Below are 21,917 nucleotides of genomic sequence, written 5' to 3' on the forward strand. Positions count from 1 at the left end.
AACACTCCAAAGAAGTGATTATCCCATGTTTACTGAGGACGAGACTAAGCTATCTGTTTGTTCTGTGACCATGGGGCAAATCCCTTATATTTTGTTAGCGTCAGCTTCCCCATCAGTCAAATGAGGATTATATAATGTCTGCTTTATAGAGTAGTTAAGAGGATAAATTCACAGAATCTGACATATAATAAATATTAAGTAGAAGTTGAAATTTTGAATCTAATGCCCGTGTTTTTTTTTCTGATATGCTATTTCTCACAGAATTAGATTAGGACAATAGAGCCCATTTCAGGCCCTTTTCCCATCCTACTCTTAGGATCAGACCCCTGATACTTACCATTGGTCTGATTCTCCCAGGTACAAGAACTGGGCCTGGGTTTATACTGCAGATAGCACATCTTTAATGCTTGCAGAGCCTAAGGAAACGGTCCTAAGAAAGCTACCATTATAGGTTATCATCAAGAAGCAGTCTCAGTGTGAAGCTGTTGACTCAGCTGAAAACAAAGCAGATACACCGGATGAGCATCTGCAGGAGAGCAAAGAGAGGCAGGAAGGAGAGAAACTGCCTAGTAGGTAATGATGGGTCCCAGTCTCCTTTGTAAACTCCTTTTGTCTGGGTCCAGCCCTAACTATTCACCCATCACTTTATGTGACACCTGTATCCATTAGGACAAAGTTGACATCCCCTGCATTTCATAACTTAGTTCTTTCATGCAGTCATATTGACCTGGACACGTGCTCTAGTCAGCAGTCTCTACAACATTTCTTGCTGAACTTGCTGTTTATTATTCCATTCCAGAGTCACTAGTACTTTGGAATAAGTCTACTTAACATAGGCTCTGAGGTCAATCAGAGGAAGAATATATTGTTAAGGTTTGAATTTAAAGTACCTTGTTAGGAAGTAGTTATTTTCTTTAAGTAACTGCCAAGTGTCAAGAAAGCTCCCGTTTTTTAGATGGAAATAATTCTTCCTTGGAAGGTATTTCCCACTTGGCCTGCATTCAGGACTATGTCCCAACAAACCTTCAGGATCAATATACTTCTTTCCTGCCTGTCAGGAATGAAATACAGAGACTAGGCTTCATCAATCCTGATGCTGCATTCTTATTTTTTATAGCCAAGGTCACTTTGCTTGAAGTTTATATTTGCCATGCAAATTGAAATAAAACCATAAAAGGAATTCTTGGCATTTGTTGCTGTGCTGATAGTGTCTTGTTTTTCAACATTTTGAGCTAGTGAGGAGGGAGTATTTGAAAAATGTAAGTGATAGAAGATCCATTTGCTTGCCTGAAAATAACACTTGCTGCTTTAGGAAACACATCAACAAATCAGCCTGGCTAATCAGTCAGTTGTTTTCTGGGCATCTAGTTTATTGGATTAATGCTCTTTCGAGACCTTTGGAAGTATGTGAAGATGTTTGTGTCTGTGGTTTATCAGAATGTCTATTCAAGGCTGGAATTGAGAATCAGATTTTCTCTTCTTTAGGAAAGGAAGCCATGATCAGTGGGGGAGAGATTTGAATTAAGCAATAGAAGAGTCTTAGTTTTCTGATATATAGTGATATAAGATGGGTATCCTCCACACCCCAGCATCCTGATTTGGGGGTAAGTACTTTGGAAGGATCTTTGTGGTTGGTTCAAAATGTTTTTTTCATGTTCTTTTGTAGAAGCATAAAATGAGACTAAATTGTTTTATATTTCTTAAGATTTAAGGACTATCTATAGTATCTTAGTCCATTTGGACTGCTATAACAAAAATTTTGGCTGCTCTGGACTGAGTGGATTAAACAAACAAAAACACCAAAAACTCCTTTATTTCTAACAGTTCTAGAGGATGGGAAGCTTAAGATCAAGATATTGGCTGGTTTGGTGTCTATTAAAGGCCTCCTTTCTAATTCATAGATTGTTGCCTTCTCACTGTGTCCTCACATGGTAGAAAGAGCAAGAGAATGTTCTGGTTTTTGTTTTTGTTTTAATGAGGGTTCTAATCCCATTTGTGAGGGCTCTACTCTCATGACCTTTTTAACTCCCAACAGCCCCACTTCCTAACACCACCACATTTGGAAGTAAGGAATTCAGCATAGGAATTTTGGGACATACAAACATTCCGTTCATAATACCCAGAGAGATCTGTTCTTAAGTGACCCAGTTTCTTAATTATAGTGAGAACTCTTCCCTCACAGAGGACTGGCTCCATGAAGGGAGGGGTGCTCAGGAGAACTATGTCTCAGATTGAACTCTCTGGGCAATATTGGAAAGTGGAATTAGTCATCAGTTGATAACCTGCTTCATCTGAAAAGGACATTGGTCATTTGCTCTCTGAGGACATGAACTGTTTTTTGCTTTTTTAAAATTTTTTATTTTTGAGAGAGAGGAGGGGAGAGAGAGGGAGAGAGAGAATCTTAAACAGGCTCCATGCTGAGCATGTCATCAAGTGGCATGGGGCTTGATTCCATGAATCTGGGATCACAACCTGAGTCAAAATCAAGAGTGGGTCCCTGAGGGTACTTGGGCAGCTCAGTTGTTAAGCATCCCACTCTTGATTGCGGCTCAGGTCATGGTCTCATGGTTTGTGAGTTCGAGCCAGTCAGTGAGTTCGAGCTCAATGTCGGGGTCTGTGCTGGCAGCATGGGCCCTGCTAGAGATTCTCTCTCTCCCTCTCTCTCTGCCCTTCCTCCTTCAAAATAAATAAATAGGGGCACTTGGGTGGCTCAGTCAGTTGAGCGTCCAGCTTCAGCTCAGGTCATGATCTCATGGTTTGTGGGTTCGAGCCCCACATCGGGCTCTGTGCTGACAGCTCAGAGCCTGGAGCCTGCTTCGGATTCTGTGTCTCCCACTCTCTCTAACCCTACCCTGCTCACGCTGTCTCTCTCTGTCTCTCAAAAAAAAAAAAAAAAAAAAAAAACATTAAAAAAAAACAAAATAAATAAATAAACTTAAAAAAAAAAAGAGTTGGACATTCAACCAACTGAGCCACCTAGAGACCCCAGGTGGTGAGCTTTTGTAGAGAACTGAATTAAAATGAGGACAACAGATTAAAATCCATGTAAGGTGTGTGCCAAATAAAGGGAATAGCAAATACTAAGGCCATAAGGTAGAAATAAACTTGATGTTTGAGAAATAGCAATAAGGCTATTATGCTGTAGTGAATTTTTTGAGTCAGAGACAGAATATTAAATCAGAGAGGTAAGTAGGAGTCAGGCCACAGAGAGCCTTATAGGTTATACTAGGGAGTTTGAATTTTAGTATATGTGTGACGGAAAAACAATGGATAGGGGAATGAAATCACATGATATACATACTTAGCTGACAGTAGGGCAATAAACACGAAATCAGGAAGAGCAGTTAGTTTTCTGCACTAGTCCAGATGGGAGATGATGGTTGCTTGGATTAGAGTTGTATTAGTGAAGAGGAAGACATGTTGGGCAAAGTCAGGAGAATTTCTGATGGCTTAATGTAATGGATGAGGGAAAAAGAAGGATAGTGCTTTGTTTTTGGCCTTGGTAAGTATGTTGGTAAAGTATGACTTCATTCACTAACAGTACTGAGGAAGAATAGTACTGAGGGAGGTGGGGATGATGAGTTCAATTTTATACATGATAATTTGGGATACCAATTAGACATCCAAGACAAAATATCAAATAAGTAGTTCGGATAATTATCTGGAGCTTCAAGGGAAAGTTAGGGCTTAAAATATATATTAGTGAGTCATTAGCCTAGAGATGATATTTAAATTAAAGAGAATGGATGAGAACACCTAGGGAGCAAGTGTAGCTAGAGAAAATGAGAGGGATGAGAGAAGAACCCTAGGGGTTCTTCAGCATGAGAAGTCAGAAGAGAGGGAGGAACCAACAGATATAACTGAGAAAGAGTAACTGGTGAGCTAAGGAAAGCTGGAAAGTATAATGACATGAAGCCGAGTGAAAAAAGGCAAGAGTAATCAATCATGTCAAATGTTCTTTAAAGACTGAATAAGATGAGAACTGATCATTGACCACTTGGTGTCTTTTCTGTCCTCCCTCCCAGGATGCAGTCCTCCTTGTATTGTGGACCATGCATGGCAAAGAGTGTATAATAATTGTATGTTTATTAATTGCATTCTTGTAATTACCCACTTACTGCCTTCTGGCCTCGCTTTGTGGCAGCCACTCCCAGTTTAGGATTGGGCTGTATTTAGCAGTTTATTCCTGTTCAAGACTCCACAAAATCCTACTTGATTAAATGCCCTAATATGCCAGAGCTAGAAGGGTTCTTAGTCCTGTGCCCTCCTTTTGTTGGTGAAGAACCTAAGACTGACAGGGAAAATGAATTACCAGAAGACACACAGCAGTTTTACCTTAGAGCTGGAAGTAGAATTCAGACCTCACAGATCAGAGGTGTTCTTTAAGTTACACCTCTGTGCTACTTCTTCCATCAGATAACATTAATTCCTATGGTCTTTTATGCCTTTAATTGGTATGACTAAAGTGAAAACATCTTATGAAGGGATAATATTTAAAATAGTTCGAGTTCAAACCCTTCAGAAATGGAACATAGTCATGTAGATGCAGGAGGGAGGAAAGAGTTGGGAAAGGAGAATCACAAGATCTTGAAGACAGAGGTAGTATTATAGAGAAAAGATCAGCATGACCTGGATTTGGATCACAACTCCATCTGCCAGTATCATGTGAACTTTGGTAAGTTTCTTAACCTTCTTCAACCACATCTATAAAACAGGGACAATGTATGGGTCCTATTGATAAGTTACGAGGATTAGGAATAACAGATCTAGAGGGCTGAGCTTTTGTCTGATGTGTAATAGGCACTCTATACACAATAGCTCTTTATTATTATTTTATTGATCTTCATTTTTCTTCTCCTGGTGCTATGGGTGTCACTTCCAGCAGCCCTAGATCAAGCCACTGTCTCCAGAAGCTTGTTGTTCCTGTCTCTGGCCACTCTTGTCAGACCCATGGCTTCCAGATCTCTGGCAGCTGTGCCTCCTGGCAGACTGGAAGTAAGGTCTTTAAAACTGCCTGGAGCTGATACTCTGTGCCTCAGGGCCTCTTGCAGGTCAAGCAGTTCCTATCAAGACCAGCCATTGCTGAGGCCTCTTCCCTAAAGCTCATTCTAATGCCTTCTTTCTGCAAAGAAAATGTTAGAATTAATAAGGCCAAATAACTTTAAGACCAAAAATGCTTCATTCAACTAGCAGTTTGATGAAGTGTTCTCAGCATGCCAGGCAATGTGTTAGTCCCCACACTCTGGGAGTTTGGTTTAGAAAGGGAGGCAGACGTGGAAACAGATAACTGTTTTCCACTGAGTGAAGTGACCACTCAGGAGAGATGTAAGCAGCATTCTGTGGGAGTGTATATTGGGGAAGGCAAGAAGACTTCCTGGGATGGGTATAGTTTAAGCTGGATCTTATATTATAAATAATGTATCAGTGGATGGATAATTAGGCAAACTACATTTCATGCAAAGGTATGCAGGCAGCAGATACAAAGGCTATTTAGGGGAAAAGGAATAGGAGGTTTAAAAAGAGAGCAAGGGAGGGGCACCTCTGTGGCTCAGTCCATTAAGTATTAGACTCTTGATCTCAGCGCAGGTCATGATCTCAGGAACATGAGATGGAGCCCTGAGCCCCACTTCAGGCTCTGAGCTGACAGCGCAGAATCTGCTTGGGATTCTCTCTGGTGCTTCTGCATTTGTGCCCATGTGTGCAATACCTCTCTCTGTCTCTGTCTGTCTCTTTCTCTCTCCCTCCATCAAATAAATAAATAAATAAACTAAAGAGAGAGAGAGACAGAGAGAGACAGAGAGAGAGAGAGAGAGAGAGAGAGAGCGAGCAAGCACAGGGGAAACAAGCTTTTTATTAAAGAAAACTCAAATGCTCTGCTTAGGAATTTGGACATGATTCATGATTGCTTATGATGTCAAGAGCTATGACACCATAGAGGCTATTAATATAAATGCCTCAGTGTACAGAAGAGAAAACTGAGTTTCAGATACAGTGATAACTTGGCTGGAATCCATAGAAATTTAGTAGCAAAAACTTAGAATGGCACCAAAGTTTACTGACTTCCAGGCCAGTGACCTTCCTACCCATGTCTCATGACTTATATGCTTAAGAGAGAACAATTATTGACAGTCTCAAAAGGCAGCAAAGGTCTGAGACCTTTCTTCCCTAGAGCTCAACTGCGATTTATAGGATTTGGATGAGAATAGAGTGGTGCCTCACTAATCTCATGCCCACTTTAAATAATTGGGATTTTTTTTCTGTAACTAAGCTTTAGAATAGTTAGCTTAAGTATTACATAAAATCATATCTATGGTTTTACTCTTATATATTATTACATTACCCATATATTGTTATTTTCCACTATGAATAGAAAACGTAGAATTTATAAAAGAGGTATGAAGCTAGTAAACGATTCTGCCCTGGGGGTTATCGTCTAGGGCTGAACAGATGAGAATCAGACTTATGGTAGAAGCTGAAGTTGCCAGAACTTGGGTTCTAAGTTAATTTGACTTATGTCATTCTTCTAAGCTGTGGGCTACCCCCTCACTCAGCTGTTCATTATAAAATTCAGATGTTTGTGATACTTGGTCCTAACCAAAACAAATAAACAAAACCACTGCCTCACCTTTTTCAATAAATTCAATTAAACAAACATTTCATTCATTTATCAACAAATACTCATTTAAGGACTGCTATGTGCCAAGCACTATGACATATACTTGGGATACATTAGTAAATAAAAACAAGAGTAATTCCTGTTCGTATTCGTTTTCTAATGAACTATCACTTGAGTGGCTTAAATAACAGAAAATTATTTTCTCATGGCTTTGAAGTCTACCAGTCTGACATCAGTGTGTAAGCAGGATTGGTTTTCATGTGAGTCCTCTTTCCTTAGCTTAGAGATGACCATCTTCTTGTCTTCACGTGGTCTTTCCTCTGTGCGCGCGCGCACACACACACACACACACACATCCATATCTTAATTCAATTCTTCTCTTCTCATAAGGATACAAGTCATATTGCAGTGGTGTTCATCCATTTGAACTAATTTCATCCTAATTACCTCATTAGAGGCCTTATCACCAAATAGAGCCTTATTCTCAGATAGTGGGTATTAGGACTTTAACATACAAATTTGGGGGTGACAGTTCAGCCCATAATACTGTATTTAGTGAGCTCACAGCCTAGTAGGGATGCAGACATTTACACAATGATCATATGAATAGACTCAAGAATATGAACTCTGTTAAGTGCTATAATGGAGAGGTACATGGTATAATAAACATATGCAAAGAGGCATGTCCTTCTATACTAGGGAGGGAGTTACAGCAGAAAAGGCACATTAGGTAAATATATGAGCTGAGATCCCAAACATGGGTAGGAGGAGTTGATTAGGAAAGAGTGATGTGGGAAGGAGGAGAACAAAGGTGGGGGTCAGGGCAGGAGAGAATCAGGTGGAGGGGAACCACTTGTCAAAAGTCTCATAATTTTGTGTATTTTATGTACTGAACACTGAGGTAGATTCTGAATACAGCAATGTATCTCATGTTCTGGTATGAGACAGATGCAAAAACAGATCATTTCAACAGAGTATTATCAGAATTGTTAAGAGTGTAGTATGCCACACATCTCTAAATTATGGGAATTTTAGATGAGGGATGCACTAATTCTACTACGGATTTAGGCAGGAGGTCAAAACCGTTTCACGGTAGCTGAAGTGTTCCATAATTGAGGTCCTGGTGCCTATTTGGGAAATCTAAATAAATGAAAAAGATATCAAGAAAGAATTGAGATCATTCCTTTAAAAATACTTTGGATCCAGAGGAAGCATGGAGTCAAAAGACCTGAATTTTAGTCCCAGCTCTGCCCACTCTACTGTGTTTTCTCACCTGTCACACAGAAATAATGTTTTGTATCTCACCTATTTTATGTGTTGGGAGGGTGTTGAGAGCAGGAAAAGAATATAGGCTAAAGGAGATAGGAGATGGATTGACTGAGGTCAACAGTCACTTTCTCTCCAACCTTTGTTCCTGCTCTGAAGGTATTTCTAAACTAAACTTGGAGATGAGACTGAAGACACCTAAAGAATTATACATTAATATAAGGGCTAGCTAAATTACATGCAGGGTCACATAGTAGGATGGGACAAGTGACATAAATGGTACAAATGTTAGTATTTGCAACAAATTCTTGCTGACACATTGTATTTTCTAGAGTAAAAGCTACAAAGGACATCATAGCCAAGCAGGTGCTTTTTCTGATCTGTGGAGCTAAAGCATCAGAATACATGAGTTTGGCTTCCATTCAATTGCATAATATATTGCCTTTATAACCTTAGTAACATCCCTGTTCCTCTTTTAGCTTTTGGGTAATGCTTGCTGCCAGGCACTGCCATAGACATGCCGCATGCATGATCTCATTTAACTCTCTCAACAATCCTATATTTTATATGTAGATTATCCCCATATTACATATGAAGAAATTAAGCCTTTGAAAAATTAAATAACTATTTAAAGCTAGTCAGTTAAGTCAATAAATGCCAGATCTGTGAGCTGAACTCAGATCTAAACTCCAAAGCTCAACCTTGCAGGAAGAAAGCAGGTAAAATAAGTTAGATAGTGCATCTTCAAAATCCCTTCCATCTTTAGAATCCTTGAGTCTGTGTCTCAACTAAATAAGTTTCTCAGACCTGTTAGTAAGAGTAGGCCAGCTAAAATCTTTACTGCCCAAGGACATTTACCCTTGCTGTACTTCTACCCTGAAAACTCTTCCCTTGAAAGCAAACCTCCTTCTCGTTATCCTGGTTTCAACTTCAGTGTTACTTCCTTGGTCAAGTCTTTTCTGAACACTTAATACAAAGTAGCTACCTAGTCACTCTGTTTGATTATATTGTCTTGTTTTAATTTTTGCATAACACTTATTATTATAGTTTCTTGAATACATGTTTATTTTATTATTTGTTTCTCCCCACTTAAACATATGAGTTTTATGAAGGCAATACCATGTTGATCTTTACCCAAAACCCTGAATAGGAGTACATGGCACTTGGTAGATGCTCAATAAATATCTGTTGAATTAGTGCATGAACAAACTCCTTTATGTAATATATTGAGAAATTGCATCCCAGAGAGAAGACTCAACTTATTCAAGATCAAGGAATACAGGCAGTTCTTAGTGGGAAGAGCATTAGCTTAGTTTCCAGTCCTAATTCTGCCTCTAATTTGCTCTGTGGCTTCAAGTCCGTTCTAGGTTCTCTCTGTATATATTATAAAGTTTCAGCTAAGATTTGTTGAATATTTGTCTACATGAGATGCACTATTATGCTTTTGCATATATTTATATCATATTCCCCTAAAACTTTGAGGGTACATAGATAGTCAGCATAAATAATACTAGCTCCAAATTCCAATAGCTTAACACAATATTTTTCTTCTCACAAACATCACAGAGTGATCCAAATCAGAAGTTCCAGTGGGTTATTCTTTCAAGTGGTAACTCAGGGATCTAGGATCCTTCAATTTTAGAATGTTACCCTCTTCATCCTGTTGCCTTCAAGGTTACCATAGAAGGTGAAAAATAAAAGCCACACATGATTTCATATAGGATTTTATGTCTAAGTCTGAGAATGAAATACATTATTTCCATCCATATTCCTTTGGACAGTACCTGTCACTTAGAACTAAATTGCCAGGTATACTGGGATATATAGTCTTACAGAAAGAGAAAATGGTGTGGGGCAGCACCTAGCCAATATTTGTCATAATATTGTCATCATTTTACAGATGAAAAACTTCTTTGGTGACTTGGCTAAGATCCAGTAATAAGTGAGGAGTAAGGGTATACTACCAAGGAACCAAGCCCAGCTTGAGCCAATATTAGTACCTTTTGCTTCATTCCTTTATATATAAATTATTTTCAAGATTGTTTTTTTACTAGAGAGCTATTTCTATAATAGGAATTTTATAAAGAATTCCAGCATGTGTAAAAGAGATGAACACATGAGTTTTGAAGCATGGCAAACCCCGAGAAAATACTCTGGGGGACCTTCTGAGGAGGTCCAGGGCCCAGTTTAGAAACCTTAGAACCAAGTTATCTTAATGGGCCCTTTTAGCTGTGGTGTCTCACATAATTTATCTGTTAGTTTCCTGATATTCCTAACGTGAAGCAGAAGAGTAAGTCATGAATGCATCTCAGAACTGGGTGCTTATTGTCAAGGATTTCTGCCTCAGGGTCCAGAAATAAGCTGAGGAATTGTAGCTTGAATCCTGGCATTGCATGTGCTAAGCCTTAAGAACCCTTTTCCTACTATCCACCATCCATACAAAAAGTTATCTAATTGTACAAAGCACATTCTGGAAACTTTCCCAGTGGAATAATAGATAAAGTAACCAAGAACTTTTTAATTTTGCAAAGTGCACTCTTCCTTATAATTTACTTAATATAGAAATTTAATGTTCTGCAGTTTACTGAACAAATAACATTGAATGTATTTTAGAGTTAGCTTGGGAGCTTGCCTTTGGTTGCCAGTTTAAGTTTATTATTTGATTATCCAGATAAAGTCCAGCAGTAACAATATGCTCTGCCTTAAGTGGTTCAGAGGGGTTATCTCTTGGCCATTATCAATTCTAAATACAAGCTTTAAATTCAAGGAGGAAATCATACAAGAGCAATTTGCTGAGTTTGCCCAAGTTATTCCCTTGAGTAAGATGCTTGATTCTCTGGACCCAGATTATGATGACTATACTTTTCCGGACAGTTCCTAATCTTAGGGGCTGACAAATTCTGTGGCACACTATTCTTAAAAAACAACAACAGCAGCAACAACAACAAGAAAACAACAACAGAAAACCATACAGAGGACCAAATAGGTGCCAGACATGGTAATGTATGCCAAAGATGTTCAGACTGACTGAGAACCAGACTGGACTCCTGCCCTTTAATTCTGTGGCTTGCACCTTAATAGAGGTTCCCTTCACCAACCTCCTAGTACTTCTCCAGGCACTCCCTCCTGAACACATTTACTGGAGCAAGTTCTGATCACCGGAGCAGATACTTCCTTTTGGATCTGGCATTGACACTTCCTGCTGCCATCTTGTTCTTGTCCTAGACAATTACTGTTCTTTGACATAGGCTCACAACTAAGAACTAGTTTCACTATTTTGCCCGGGTAGGCTCTGCTGAACCTAATCTGAGCCAAGGCTCTGAGCCTCTACTTGTCTTGGAAAAGATATGGGACAGAGATACAGGGATGACTAAAATAATCTCTACTTTTAAAATAAAGGTTATGAATGGTATTAAGAACATGGAATTACAGGACTTGGAAACTGAATGAATTTTTAAAGATAATGGAAAAATATATTTAGAAAGATACTAAGGCTATTCCAGGTTACATGGTAGAGTTGGAATTTAAACTTAATCTTACTAAATAAAGTTTTAACATGCCGAGGTGTGGTAAAAAATGTGTTCCAGGTAGAAGGAACATCGTGAATAAAGGCTAAGAATTTATATATTCCAGATTACTTTGAGGAGGAATGTCTGATTATTTCCTGTTTTAGGCATCTATGATTTCCTTTTTAACAGCCAGAAGTTTGTTTTATGTTTCCCTCCCCCCCATATCTCTCTTCTCTTAGCATTTTAAAGACAAACGGATAGATGTCTTAGTTTTCATTGCAGAAATTTGGTCACCATTTTACTTGAGTAGCTAAACTTCAATAATTCGGGCAATTTAACTGATTCAGACTGAACACCACACTGATAATTAACTTGTTCTTCTTCCTTCCCATCACCCACAGGAGCCTGCTGGATCATTAATGATATGATTAGAGAGAGAATGACCCCGGTGCATTATTGGTGCTCAATAAATGTTAAATAATTGTTGAAATAGGACCCAGTGGAGATTGGCACTTTGCAGTAGAAACAGAAGCTCACAAAGTGTGCCTTTGCTGATAATCACATTTTGCAATTCAGAGAAGGCACAGACTATGCACCATTCTCATCATTGAAATCCACACACATTTGTAGGAAAAAGTCTAATTAATAACTTAGTTCTCCTAGCTAAATAGAAGCCTATGCAGTGGGGAAAGTGTTAAACATCATGAGTAGTGCCACAGGGGCTTCACCTTCCATCCTCTTTGAAGAGCTGTAGCCACCTAGATGAGCAGATGCAGGAAATAAGGATATGATGACCAGTGGGTTACTGGGCACACAAGTGTTTTACCCATATCACCTCGGAATCCTTGCCCAAAGTGCTCTAAGTGCCAGATCCCCATCTGTTAATTGAAAATCCTATCTGCCAATATGAGGGTTAGCTTTGCCAAGCATGGATTGTGTGGTGTTAATGGCTTTGGGCAGAGCCTTGTGCTGCTTGCTGGCAGGGAGAATCCTGTTTGATTCTGGAGAGTCCAAAATTTATATTTTAAAACATATTTTATTTGACAGCCAGAATTTAATGAAGCTGACTTCATCTGTCTCTCTGCAGATCCCTGCTTGAGAATATCAAACCTACAGCAAAATAGTTTGGTTTTTTTTTTATAAAACACTTTTTCTATTGACTATCCCATTTAATCCCTATGACAACTAAGGGCAAAATGGAACTTGGTATGTGCAGGTGCTTTATATGCAGTCACATTTAAACTCTGAATTCTTGTAAGGAGGAGTTTTAAATCCTCATTTTACAGATGAATATCCAAGGTACTGAAAAACAAAGCACTGGCTTGATGTCTGCTTGAGTAGGAGAAGCTAGTGGGACAAATATGAATATTGGTTTCAAGTGTATCATGGTCTCATTATTGAGGACACTATCTTTTAAGCACCTACTTTACACCAAGCATTTATTTCGACATGTTATTGAATCTCTGAACCGTCTTGTAAGGTAGATAGTACTATCCCAGTTTTACAAGTTTGATCATTTAGTAAACATTTTTTGAGGACCTTCCATAAGCCAGGTACCATTTTAGGCACTTGATATAGACCTCTGAATTAGACAATATGGTTCCTCCTCTCATGAACCTTATGTTTTAATGGGAGGAGATAATATAAAAATGTAAATGTTTAATATCTATTAAGTGCAGAGAAACTTAGGCTGTACTTTAGATTTGGTAATTATCAAAGGACTCATTAATGAGGAAACATTTAAATTGAGACCCAAATGTCAAAAAAAGACGCAATCTTTGAAAGATTTAAGGGGTTATCATTGCAATCAAAGAGAACACAAAGGAAGTAAACAGTGGGGGGGAAATAAGCTTTGTGCCTTTCAGAAAAAAGAGCACACAAAGTTTGGGAGAAAGGGAAGAAATGCTGGGAAGAAAGGTCAAAAATGAGGTTGGAGGAGTATCTGGGTGGCTCAGTTGGTTCAGTGTCCAACTCTTGATTTAATCTCAGGTCATGATCCCAGGTTTGTGGGATCGAGCCTCGTGTCTGGCTCTGTGCTGAGCCTGGAGCCTACTTAAGATTCTCTTTCTAAAATAAAATAAATTAAAATTTAAAAAAAGAGAAATGATATTGGGAAGTTAAGGAAAGGCCAGATCTCATTGGCCTTTACAAGCCAGTGTAAATGGTTCAGATTTTATTCTACCTTTGAATGGAAGCCATCAGAGAGGGGAAGAACACAGTCTAATTATGTTTACCAAAAAAGTCACTATGTCTGGTATGTGGAGAATGGATTCTATATAGAAAAGATTGAAAGACCATTGGTTAGAAGACCATTACAGTGGTTCAGACGAAAGGTGGTGGGTGTTGGCATGGACAAGAGGAACAGTAGAGATAGAGAAAAATGGAAAGATTTTGTATGTATTTGGGGGTTGTGTTAACATGACTTCCTTAGGTGTGGTTTGAGAGGCTTTTGAACTGACCCAACAAGTGAATCAAGTGCCATTTATTGAAATGAAGAAGGCTGAGAGCAGAGCTGATTTTGAGAATAAAACAGCAAAAGTTCTGTTTTGGGCCACATTAAGTTTGAGATGCCTACTAGACAATAAAGTATATATGTCAAGTGGGCAATTCAATATACATCTTGAAATCAGAGGCTGTATATATTCAGAGATCAAATGGCTTGTCAAATGTAACACAGAAAAATTTTGGAGTGGATTTACTTGACAAAAGCTCCAAGCCTTCACTAGCTCCAAACTGGAATTGACTGCAGGTTAGGCATAAAATTAACCTCAGTAAAAAAATCTGTCTGTGGTAGGAATTGTCTTTGCCATTCTTGACTAACATCCCCTGTATCCCTCTTTGTCCCTACACCCATGGTTAGAGATCGAGTTATTTTAGCACTTTCCTGGCTGTCAGGCTAGCTATATTGCCAAGGAGTTAGTGGGGAAGCCAGGAGCTTAATTTCTAAGAGAGTTACTTGTGGCCATGATGATTCCACTTAATGTTGAAGAGCATGAGCTTCAGACTCAGTGCATGTGGTTAATTTCTGGTCATGTGAACTTTTTCAAATCTTAACTCAAACCTCTGCACCTGTTTCCTCATTTATAATGGGGGAATCGCAACACTTGGATTAACTAGGACACTCTATGTAGTGCTTCCAGTAATATCTCATTTGGTAAGTATGCATGATAATCATTAATAATGACGATGATAGTAATATTTTTAGTCTCCTTTTGGGTTAAATATTTTTTTTAATGTTTATTTATAGATGTATGTATGTGTTTATTTATTTATTTATTGAGAGAGAGAGAGAGAGAGACAGAGACAGAGACAGAGACAGAGAGGGAAAGGGGAGAAAGGCAGAGAGAGAGGATAGAGAGAATCCCAAGCAGGCTCCATGCCCAGTGCAGAGCCCTGGCAGTGGCTAGATCCCAGCAGTGGCTAGAGATGATGACCTGAGGCAAAATCAACAGTTGGATGCTTAACCAACTGAGCCACTCAGGTGCCCCTGGGCTAAATCTTCGAGTATGACTTCCAGAAGTGGGATTAATGAGTCAAAGGGTATGAATATTTTGAAACATACAGTTAAAGAACCTTCAAACTTTTAATTTGAAAAAAAGAGAAGATACATAAGAGATAGCTGCTAAGGTTAAAAGAGGATTAGACCTGGAATCAGACAAAACTTGACTGACCTCTGGTTTTACTTTTATTCCCCTTCTCTTCTTTGTGCATCATTTTTCTGATTTGTATACTTGAGTACAGTACTTGCAATGCCTACTTCCATGCCTAGTATACAAACTTCTGAGTATGGAAAGGAAGCAATGTATGTAAAAGTACTTTGAAAACTCTAACAGCCTATGCAAAATTTCAAGGAAATTTTATAATTTTTATATTTGTAACTATCACTCAGTTATAATTGTAACTATTACTCAGGGATGTACAACCAGGAGATGATAGTAGATTGACAGAATTAAACCTAGACTTCTTACCTGGCCAATTGGTGGGTACAGCATCTGCTCACACTCATTCTGAGAGGCCTGAGGGAATCCAAGCTTAACCACTATTCTCTGGGCCAGATTTTATCATAGGCTTCCTTAAGTGAGCTCCAGCAAATTTAAATAGTGGTATTTTCTTAGCTGGGTTGAATTGACCATAGCCTAACTGACTACAAGATTTGGCCATATTCCCATCTCTAATCTTGCCCATAGTGTTCCTAGCCTTGAAAACCCCAGTCTTTAATTTTGATTTTTAATAAGTACTTTCCATGTGCTGAGAAAGATTAATCAGAATCCTTCTTTTATATGTGAAGTCATAATTTATGTATAGTCTTTTTATTTCATTCTTTAATTAATATATATATAATTAATATTCACAAACCTAGTGTCCAATGGAAAGAAAGAACATTAACAACAACTTACATCTTTCTTTTGATTCTTATTCTTGTGCCTTTACCTGAAGGATAATTACTATCCTAAATTTTATGTTTTAAAAATTATTTCATCAAAAATATATATGATTAAACAACACATTATTTAATTTTCATTGTTAATTAGGGTTTCATAAAAAGGGTATAATGTAGTAAGTGGTCTTATGAGACTTGCTTTTTACATTTGATGGATTTATTCATGTCATTTTTACTAATATATATTATTCCACAGTGAGAATATACTATACTAGCATTTTGTTTAAATGGGTTTTGTTTTGTTTTGTTTTGAGAGAGAGAGAGAGAGAGAGACAGAGAGAGAGAGAGCGAGCATGCGTTAGCAGGGGAAGGTCAGAGAAAGAGAGACACAGAATCTGAAGCAGTCTCCAGGCTCTGAGCTAGCTGTCAGCACAGAGCCTGACGCGGGGCCCGAACCCACGAACCGTAAGATCATGACCTGAGCTGAAGCTGGACGCTTAACCAACTGAGCCACCCAGGCGCCCCATTTTTTAATGGTTTTTTTTTTTTTTTTTTGCATTTTGTTTAAAATCCTTGCACCGATATGTGTGAGTGAAATGGATTAGTGATTTTCCTCTTTCATATTCACTTTCTTAGTTTGTGCATCAGAATTACACAGGCTTTATGGTATAATGAATCAGATGGTAGTCTAACTTTTTCTGTTCTGAGGAGCTTGTTCCTTGAAAACTGATTAGAACTCATCTATAAAATAATCTGGCCTGAAGTTCTATTTGGTAGAAGGCTTTTAATTCCTTCTTTATTTTCTTAAACATTATTAGTAGTTATTAATAACTACTATTAGTTAACAATTATTCAGGCTTTCTATTTTAGTTTATGTATTTATTTTGAGAGGAAGGGCAGGAAGGGCAGAGAGAGAGAGAGAGAGAGAGAGAGAGAGAATGCAGTGCAGAGCCCATCCTGGGGCTCGAACTCATGAACTGTGAGTTTATAACCTGAGCTGAATTCAAAAGTCAGATGCTTACTAACTGAGCCACCCAGGCACCCCATTTCTATTTCTTTTTAAATCCAGTTTTGGTAAATTATATATTTTAAGGAATTTGTCCATCTCAAAATCAGTGTTATCAATCAGAATGTCACCACTTCATACTGAAAAATTCTCACTAGTAAGACCTGCCTTCATGTTGTGTAAGTGGGCATTTCCAAAAGGGCATTCAAAGGTGGTCAAGAAAGGAGGAAGAGAAACAATCAACCAATCAATTAACATTCCTCTTTTCTTCCTCTCTCTCTTGTCATTCTTGTCATTGCCTATTATATACTAAACACATACATATATATATATAAGTATATGTATATACTCATTTAATTTATACCACACCCCTAAGAGCAGATGTTGTATTTTCCTGTTTACAGATGAAGAAGCTAGGGCCCAGAGAGAATATGTAGGTAGGAAGTGATCAAGCTGAAAACATATTTTATTGACCCTAAAGCTTAGACTCAAAATTATTTTACCACTGTCTCAGTCTGAGTAATTTCCTGCCTTTTCTACTTCCAGTGGTTCTCAAAGTTTAATGAGCATTGGAATCACTCTAGATGCCTAGTTTAAAAGAGAAAAAGGATTTCTGGGCCCCCCCCAGAAATACTTAGTTACAATTAGTAGGCCTATAGTAGGACCTGAGAATCTGCATTTCATAAACGCATTCCAATTAGTTTTCATGGAGTGCCTGGTACTTTTTTTTTTTAATTGCATTTCTTTCTTTTTTTCTTTTCTAGTTTATTGTCAGGTTGGTTTTCATATAACAGCCAGTGCTCATCCCAACAAGTGCCCTCCTCCATGCCCATCATCCCCTTCCCCTCTCTCCCACTCCTATCAGCCCTCAGTTTGATCTCAGTATTCAAGAGTCTCTCATGGTTTGCCTCCCTCTTTCTCCCCAACTGTTTTTCCCCATCCCCACCCCCATAGTCCTCTGTTAAGTTTCTCCTGTTTCTCTTATAAGTGGAAACATATGGTATCTGTCCTTCTCTGCCTGACTTATTTCACTTAGCATAACACCCTCGAGTTCCATCCACTTTGCTACAAATGGCCAGGTGTCATTCTTTCTCATTGCCAGGTAGTACTCCATTGTATAGATAAACCACATCTTCTTGATCCATTCATCAGTTGATGGACATTTAGGCTGTTTCCATGATGTGGCTATTGTTGAAATTCCTGCTATAAACAGTAGGGTAAAGGTGACTGTCTGGTTCCACAGCATCTCTCCAGCTCCAGTAGACAAGCAGCTCCCCAGTGCAGAGGGGCATGGTTTAGCATAGGCAGTTGCTGCCTCCACAGTGGGCCTGATGGACTGATCTCTGAGGCCCCACCTTGGTGGTTGTGGGGAGAAAAATGGCGACCCCCAGTTCCTTCTTCACAGACCAGGTGTCCCAAATTACTTCTTTGGGTCCATCCTCACTGTGCCACCGGCTCAGACTGGGCAGTCTTTCTTGGTTCACTGACTCCTGTGCCCCACTGTTTAGGTGGGACCAAAACTCCCGCTCCGTGTGCCCTGGCACTGGCAAAGCCCCTCCCTATGCACCCCGATATGTGGCCCCGGCTGGTTCTGTCTTGTGCTGCAGCACTTCAGGGGAGGTGATTGGTTTCTCCTGTTGCAGACTGTGCTCCTGACTTATCACCCAACCAGGAGATGGTTCCCTTCCTCCCTTGATGTGCGAACTGGGCAGCCGGCCCCAAGGAAGCCCTGCAGTTAGAGATGGGATGATGGAATACCTCTCTGTCCTGGTCCGAGGTTTTTCTCTTATCCAGATAGAGTCCTACACTTTGGAAGCTGCTCTTTCTCTTCCCTTTGTCTCTCTGCAGAAGAGAATCCCTCTCTTCCATGGCTATGCAGCCCGTTTTATCTCCCCCAGTTCACAATTATGCACCTGTTGGGCTGTCCGGTTTTCCTGTTTTCTCCCTGGTAGATTACGTCTCTCTTCCTCCCAGACTCTTGGGGTTCAGAGTCCTTTGGCTTCAGCCCTTCTTTGTTTGAGAGACATGGGAAGTGTGGATCCTCGTACTTCTCCATCATGTTGTCGGACTCAGTGCTGATTTCCTGTCATTTTGAATGTCATCCACCATTCAATTTGCAAGAATGTTATAAGAAGGCTCCTGCGGGAAAGAGTAGACAGAGAGTTGACCAACAGACCACAGATAGTGGAGCTATAGCTTTAGGGTGTAGGCTTTGGGGGAAAAGTATGGAAACTGTTACCTAGAGCCTCTCAGCTGCAGTTGAAACTTGGAGCAGCAAGATTGACCCCTCTAGTGATCTTCAGTCCCTGAGCCAATCCTGATCATGCCACAGAGTCTGTCATCTAACTCAACCCACTAACATATCTGTGGGCTCTGAAAGCAGTTTTATTACCACAAATCTGGTATCTAGTGAGCTTGAATTCATGCTCACTTCCCCTGCCTAACCTCTCATCCATTTCCTAGGATGAGAAGCCAGTCTGTTTAGGTCCTAAATGACTAGCCGAGGACTCTTATACCCAAATCTCTTTTTGTCTTCTATATTTTGGCCTATAGTGAAAGGAAGAACTCGATTCAACTTCCTTTGCTTCATTTCTATATTTTGCTAATTTCTGTTCCAAAATACTACATTATATTTATAATAACATTCAGCAGTGTCTTATACCGTGAAAAGGGAAGCCAAAATACCTTTGAATTTTCATTTTCTTAACTTTTCAGAGAAGATCATAATATTGACCTACCTTACAGAGTGTTAGGATTAACTAATTAACATTGAATAGTACTTTGGAAATGTTAAATACTATAGAAATGCTAAATAGCTTTATTAGACTTGGAGTCTAAAAGACAAATGAAACTCTAAACTTCATTTAAATGCTTTTACATCATGGAATTTTTTTTCCTCTCAAAAGACTCTTAAAGAAATTTATGTAGCTACATTTTTGGTTCCAAATAGGAAATGTCACAATGAGTATAATACATAGATGTCTAATTTCCCCACCTTTTCTGTCATTCTCTGTTTCTCCACTGGATCGCACATTTATTAAACAAGCATTCTATTGTTGCCTTCTTGTTGACAAGCACCAAGCGAGGCACTACAGATACATGGTTTCTGACTTGTGGAAGACAGATAGATGTGCATGTTCTCAAGTAAATGTAACACAAGACAGACCCAGTGATATTATAGAGATGCAGGACTGAAGGAAGAAAGTGATCACACTTCAACTATCAGTGTATTTATGTGGTGGATGGGAAAGTCAGAGAGATTTCATATACCTGGCACTAATGGGGCTATGCTTGAAAAAGAAAGTGAAATTTAATAAACAAAGGAAATAGCATGAAGAAAGTTCATGTATGAATTTTTTCTGATGGGGAAACTGTAGTTGAGAGAGGTTAGTTATAAAGCTGACCTGGGGGTTCCACAGTAAGTCAATTCCTGAGTCAGAGTTAGTATCCAACCTCTTCCTCACTTCTATTCTGATGCTCTTTGCGTTGAACTGTGTCTCTTCCCTTAATAGCAAAGGTAATTTACTAAATACCTATTTATCATAATGTGTATTTATTATGAGAAATTGAGATCTCTATGGTGGTCCAAGAGGAGAGAGCATCACACACAGGCAGAGATAACACACAAAATAAAGGTTCTTGAAATACTGAGGTGGGTAACAAGGAGTAGGTCGGACCAGATGAATGGCCATCCTCTTGCCATAAAGAGTAAGGTATTGAGGAGTAGTTGGAAGTAAAACTAGATAGCACACTGAATTAAGAAGGAATTTGAATATTACAATAATGAAGTTTTTACTCAGTCATAGAAAAGAATGAAATCTTGCCATTTGCGACAACATAAATGGATCTGGAGAGTATAACGCTAAGTGGAATAAGTCAAAGACAAATACCACATGATTTCACTCATATGTGGAATTTAAGAAGCAAAATAAATGAACAAAGAAAAAGAGGCCAACAACAACAGAAACAACAGACTTTTAACTGTACAAAGTAATCTAATGGTTATCAGAAGGAGGTGGGTGGAGGGATGGGTGAAATATGTAAGGGGGAATAAGAGTACTCATATCAAAGGGCATCTGGGTGGCTCAATCTGACTTTGGCTCAGGTCATAATCTCATGGCTTGTGGGACTGAGCCTTGCATCCGGCTCTGTGCTGACAGCTCAGAGGTTAGAGCCTGATCCATAGTCGGTGTCTCTTTCTCTCTCTGCCCCTCCCCTCTCAAAATAAACATTAATTTTTTTTAAAAAGAGTACACTTATCGTGATAAACATGAGTATAGAATTGTTGAATCAGTATATTGTACACCTGAAACTAATATAACACTGAAGGTTAACTACACTAGAATTAAAATAAAATTTAAAAAAGAGAATAATGAAGGTTTTGTCATGCTGAGTGTGAGGTGTGGCAAAATAACCAAGTAGAAATGATTAGTGGATAGTTGAAGCTATAATTCTGATTGCTGATGAGAAGATAGCATGATTTTGGAGTTATTAGTAAGGAAGTAATAATATCAAAGTCATGAAAGGGAGATTTCTGAGGGATGGAGAGGACAAGAGGAGAAAATCAAGATCCACTAATGAAAGAGTTTATGGCATGTTAGCTCAATCTAGTTCTCGTTGTAAACATGGAAAAAACTGAGGCCCAGAAAGATGAAAAAACTTGCTTAAAACTATTCACTAATTCAGTGGAACCAGAGTCCGTGTATCTTCTGGCCCAGTCCATAACCCCTTTCTTCCACTAACACTTATTTCAACCAATTTAGGTGTTCTGCAACAGAGGAGTATAGCTGCTCAAGTGAAATTGAAACTTGAAATGGAAACCAAAATCATGTATAGGAAGAGTATATTGCCTTCCTAATTTTTAATCACGTCTGCCCAGCAATTCTTAGGTTCATCTTAGAAGGCATGGCCTCTGGGGACCAGGGGAATGCACACTCCCAGGTGATTACACATGGGTTTCTTCCTTTTTCCAGTTTTTGTTTTTACCCCTAAGTTTCATTTTGTGTGTGTGTGTGTGTGTGTGTGTGTGTGTTGTTTTTTGTTTTGCTAATTTTCTTTCTTGGAGGACAGTTTGCTGAGAGACATTTGAAATATTGCTAGGGAATATAGGCTCATCTTTCAAAACAGGACTCCCCCTTT

This window comes from Suricata suricatta, chromosome 8, assembly GCF_006229205.1.
Source record: "Suricata suricatta isolate VVHF042 chromosome 8, meerkat_22Aug2017_6uvM2_HiC, whole genome shotgun sequence".
NCBI lineage: Eukaryota > Metazoa > Chordata > Mammalia > Carnivora > Herpestidae > Suricata > Suricata suricatta.